The sequence below is a fragment of the Chelonia mydas genome, chromosome 2 (assembly GCF_015237465.2).
Source record: "Chelonia mydas isolate rCheMyd1 chromosome 2, rCheMyd1.pri.v2, whole genome shotgun sequence".
Taxonomy (NCBI): domain Eukaryota; kingdom Metazoa; phylum Chordata; order Testudines; family Cheloniidae; genus Chelonia; species Chelonia mydas.
In genome coordinates this window covers 201194572-201200222 of record NC_057850.1, presented here as the reverse complement: position 1 = coordinate 201200222, position 5651 = coordinate 201194572, and the positions used below count along the sequence as shown (strand labels likewise).

Below are 5651 nucleotides of genomic sequence, written 5' to 3'. Positions count from 1 at the left end.
GGACTAGATGACCTCCGAGGTCTCTCCCAACCCTAATCTTCTATGATATTATTTGAAAGCCATCTGTAATCAATCTTTTGTAGCTTTTCTATTCCCCTCCCAAAACAAAAATATAGACTATTAAAAGCAACTTTTCAAATAGTTCTCTCTCCATAATTCACTTATTCAAATTGTGTTTCACCATCTTGGCTCCCACAGTCAAACTCTGAGGGCCAGATTTGCACTCTATTAGACTAGCTGTGTAACACTACTGAGTTGTGTAATTTAAGGGGCTACAACTGCCCTAGCAGAATGGATGCCCAGTGTACTTGACTTGAGTGTAATGCAAGAAACTCATTGTCCTTTTCCAAATTCTTGGGGAAAGACAGACAGTTTCAATCACTAAGAGCCACAAAAACAAATGAGATCCAGAAATTCACTGATTTGTAACTGCAGCTTTTGAGTCTGAGCTGAAGTGATTGTCATGGGATATCTGCCTCAGTAAAGAGACTAGGAATAGCCCCTTGCCATGAATTCACGCACTTGAGGAGCAGAGCCAGATCAATATAAACATGCCAAGAATTAAACAGAGCCTTCTAAAGTCAGGTATGTTGTGTTTATTGAACGCTTATTTTGTTCATTTTAAACACCATTTCTGCTTACAACTATAATTCAATAGTTGATTACCAATTATTTCTGAAGATTAATCCGTGGGGATTTATCCCAGCCATTAAAAATGAATCAAGCAATCACTATGCCAAATCCCTTATTGAAATTAACATTAAAAGTCTATAAAAACCACACAGAAAATGTCTGACTTTCATTGTGTGTCATTCTGTGGCTTCTAGAATATTAGAATTTTTAGTTCTTTCCCTTCCCCTCACTTTTGCTATACTAAAATTTTGCCTAGTTTCAAAAAACAAAAAACCCACCCTTTTGACACTTACACAAATGTGCAGAATGGGGTGTTCTCCCCATTATGAGGACGAGTCCCATATATTTAAATAACTGCTTTTTTTTTTTTAAGGCACTTGATTTTGAAATGCAAGAATAGTATTGGTTTAGAATATTCTCGCTACAATCGATGTTGTCCAACAACCTAGAGCAGAAACTGCCCTGCCTAGAAGCCACTCTCAAAACAAGTTATTTTGATGCAAGTATATAGTTTAGCAGTCAGATTACTTAAACAGAAGCAGAATAAATAAAAAGCTATTAGACAAATTAATCCCCATTATCTTGCTCAAATGTTATTCTCAAACTGTTCAAGATTGAACCCAGTGGTAGGCCCTCATGGCTCTACAGGTATCTTTTACAATTTTATTCTTAAATCACAGATGTATTATACTCTATTCTGAAGATTTAAAAAATGTTACTTATGAAAATCTTATGTACAATAAGCCAATTGTTATATGTACTTTTTAAAAAGCAGCGTTTTGAATGACCAAGTGTAAAAGTGAACTGGAAAGCTATCACACTAAATGATCAGCAGAACCTGCATACTTTAGTACAAGTATTAGACTTCTTGAACTGTTAGTTTTATTTTTTCCCAGAGCTGCCTCAGGTCACCTGACCACCTGCTATCAAAACTTAAGTATTACTCCCATCTGAAAATTGGCATGTATTGAGTGTCACATGCCCTACCAAGCTAAAATGCACATTGTGAGAAAGTCACAGGGACAAATGAAAAAAAAATCTCCCAACAGATACTCTAAGGGCAAAGCTTGCTCAACTTACTCACATATCTAGTCACATTTACTACAGTGGGACTCCTCAGGTGAGTAAGTAAAAAAATTTCACCCCAAAACTTACACATTCAACTTAGAGGTGAGAGAATAAATCAGCCCTTTACTTAAAGCCAGATTCTGATCTATTACACTGGTGTAAATCCAGAAAGACTATATTAACTGACTCACGGTTTAGTTTGAAACATCAGAATCTGGTCCTAGCACAGACCCAGGATTGGTGTAAGCTAAACTCCTAATACAGCAGGGGTTCTCAAATTTGGGGGCAGGACCCCTCAAGGGGTTGTGAGGTTATTATGGGGGGGGGGGGGGGATGAGCTGCCTGCCTCCACCCCAAACCCTGTTTTGCCTCCAGCATTTATAATGGTGTTAAATATATAAAAAAGTGTTTCACAGCAATGAAGATTGAAAAACTAACAACTAACATTTAGGTGTTAAAACTAGGGAGCCCTTTTTGCTTAAGGCCTGGTGCTTTTGAGCATGTACAAAACATGGAAAAATAGTAACTCCGTGTGTATTTTATATAGGGGCAGAAACCACTCCTAAGTTAAATAAGCAGTGGGACTTTAGCCCTGACAATAAAAGGTGTTGCCCCATAGCCATACTGATAAACAGCTGCACAGAGTAGTAGCCAAGCCTTCTCTTAAAAGAACTGCATAGTGTACAATTTAAAACAGCAGGCAATTGCCAAAAACTGGTCTGGAAAAAGCAAATATAGCCATAACGTTGACCGCACAGGCTACCATACACTAAATGCTCTTCACTTTACCTACCCTTTGATGAAATAGGTTGGCCAAAAGAAACTATATATATTTATAACAGCTTTTCACATTGCAGCCCAACTCACAGTGAGCTGATACTCTTGCTTTACCTTTCAGGTATGGACTGATAGGAAGAGTTGATTTAGGTTTCTAGGGTAGTGGAAGATCATAAAGAAACTAATGAACACAAAACCCCTATCAGAAAAACACTGATATATATTCATTCATTCCCTACTACAGTGCAACTATTTGTTGAAGAGGCTACTGTTGAAGGGCTATCTGAAGTCATTACTTAATTTGTAATAAATAGTCAATGTCCAAAACACCCTCATTTGTTGACTGCTATTGAAACAATTCCCTCGACTATCATAAGAATAATAATCTTTTGAGTAAGCCCACCTTAAAAAAATTTTACATTTACCATTTGTATTTGATATTGTGCAGCATTTCTGAAGTGAACAAGTGAATGTTACACTGTTGCTAGCTTCAGATCTCAGCTTAAGTCAAAGGAAGATGAGCTTGGTCACCTCATTCTGGCCCTGACTGGACATCTGTTCACATTCAAAACCAACTCCGCCATTGCTGTGACCTGCAACACCCACCAGTGTAGTCTGTGTGTGTCAGATTATAGTGTCTTCAGCACATCTTTCTTACTTTTAAACATTGATTTAGGCTTGTCCTTTAAAAACCTTTTCCTCAAAAGGAAGATTTCTGCAAGTACTTAAATACAAATGTTGACAGTAGTCCAACTACATTAAAAATACAGGAACAAAGTTGCCTTGTATTCAAGTAGCCAATAGCAGTTCACATTTTTAAGTGAAGATAACTCATTGCTTTATGATGCAGCACATCACAAAATATGCAAACTGCAGACAGTGGTAATAGTTTGAGTGGAACATTTCCTAGATCTTGCTAATGAAGAGTACCAAGTCATTTCTTCAACTCTAGTTAAAACAGCTTTCAGTTAACTATTGTCATAATTATTTAACCAAAACTAAGGTTTTTGCACAAGTGTTCTGTAACTTATATAATGTCTACAGAGATTAGGCAAATAGGAATAGTGCCTAACATGTTAATATGACCACTAATTGGTAGCACTTAGCACCACATTTAGTTCCACATTTATACTTGCAGTCAAATTGGCCTCATTTAAATAACTTTCTGATACCCAGATGTTGCGCTATTTTTAATCTAAAATCTTCAGAAACTAGGAGGCCACTAGACTATAAAAGCAAAGTTTTTATTTCAAGCCCAAAGCAGAGTTACTGAAGTGAACCCTGGTCTGCTCTCCCATTCCCATTTCATTCTCTCCTCCGATCCCACCTCCTTTTGGAAGGAGACTGTAGTGACGTGTCCACCTGAGTCTTTCAGGACTGCTGCATTAACCCCTTCGCTGCTACAGACCCCAAAGACAAAGTTCTGTAGTGCACTGACTTCTATCATAATCAGAGTCTGAGTGTCACAGAACTTTGCTTCAAGAGACTAAATCCTCCCGAGTTACAGGTACCAAGAGTTTCTTCAAGTGGAAAGGCTCCCTTTCTGGAAATGGAGAATGCAAACAGTTAGAGGGGAGCCCCTTTGATTAATCAATTAACTCAGCATAGAATCCAAGCACCAGAACTAAGGAAAGGAACAGCCCCAAAGCTAAATGACTGCTCCAGTCTATGCCAGTTGCAGTGGCCCCCCGCCAGCAGCTGGTTTGAACAGACTGAAATAATTCAGGAACAGCTGGTTGTGTCACCAGTGAGTTACACTAGTCTAGCTGCTGGTGCTTTCAAGCTCGCTAGGGAGAGCCACTGCTCTAGTGTCCCATGAAAGGTGACCACCCCGGGGGCTGCCAGCACACCACAATGCACACAGATACAAAACATGCAAGGGGACTTGGGATAAGTTGGCACCTTCAACACAAGGCTGGGGGTGAAGAAGCAGGGGCCCTGTCCAGCGCTGACAAGCATAAGCAAGCTATCCGCCCCATAAAGCCAGTTAGAATTCCTAGGCAGTCCCGTAGCCATACACAGGGGTCAGAGAACCTCCTCCCCAGCCAGCCATGCACACCCCCCCTCCTTGCACGGGGGCCAGAGGACCTTCCCCCCAGCCAACCACGCGCATACACCCCCCCTTGCACGAGGGACAGAGACACCCCCCCCCCCCCAGCCAGCCATGCACACACACACCCCCTTGCACGGGGGCCAGAGACACCCCCCCCCCAGCCAGCCATGCACACACACCCCCCTTGCACGGGGGCCAGAGACACCCCCCCCCAGCCAGCCATGCACACACCCCCCCCTTGCACGGGGGCCAGAGACACCCCCCCCCCAGCCAGCCATGCACCCCTCCCTTTACACGAGGGCCAGAGGCCCCCCCCACACAGCCTTGCACCCTCCCTTTACACGAGGGCCATTCACCCTCCTCCCCTTGCACGGGGGCCAGAGGCATCCCCCCAACCATGCCCCCTGCCCTCTCCTTGCACGAAGGCAAAGCGATGCCCCCCGCGCAGGACCCTTTTCCCCTCCCCCGCCCGCACCTGGAGCGGCCGCAGCTCCCAACGCAACAGGTCCCGCGCAGCGCCTCGCGCTCCGGCCGCAGCAGCCCCCGGTGCAGCCGAAGGAGCCGCGCCGGCGGCGGTCCCCCCGAGGCGGGAGGGGGGGCGGAGGCTGCGGCCCGTGTCCGCGCTGCGCGGCCGGCTGCGTCCCCGCGGCCCGACGCTGCCCCAGCCCCGGCACCGGCCGCCCCCAGCCCCGCGCCGCGCTGCTCCATCTTGACTTTTGCCGACGTGGAAATTTTAGGTTCGGAGACGAGCTGCGCTCTTATTGGCTGGCGGCGGCCGGGGTCGGAGGTCATGGCTGCTGTAGCTGCTCCGCGCCAAGCCGCCTCGCAGGCGGAGGGGGGGGAGGGGCCGCCGCGGGTCCCCGCCCATCTCGGGGCAGAGGCGGCTCGGAGCCGCTGTGCTGGCCGGGCGGTGGGGGAGGGCGCTGAAGGCTGACAGGGCCTGGCGGGGGCGCTCCAGGGGGGGTCTCCCTTAGTGCAGCGGGGTGCCTGGCGGGGGCGCTCCAGGGGGGTCTCTCCCTTAGGGCAGCGGGGTCTCTCTCTGTGCAGCGGGGTGCCTGGCGGGGGCGCTCCAGGGGGTCTCTCCCTTAGGGCAGCGGGGTGCCTGGCGGGGGCGCTCCAG

General features: G+C 46.3%; 1 long non-coding RNA gene across 1 annotated transcript; it reads right to left on the bottom strand.

The window, feature by feature from the left end:
• Positions 1 to 581: 581 nt before the first annotated feature.
• On the bottom strand, positions 582 to 5171 carry LOC119565398. Its single transcript, XR_005224024.2, has 2 exons — positions 5007 to 5171; positions 582 to 4021 (listed from the first exon to the last, which is right to left on the bottom strand). It is a non-coding gene; the product is annotated as an uncharacterized LOC119565398 (long non-coding RNA).
• Positions 5172 to 5651: the final 480 nt, after the last annotated feature.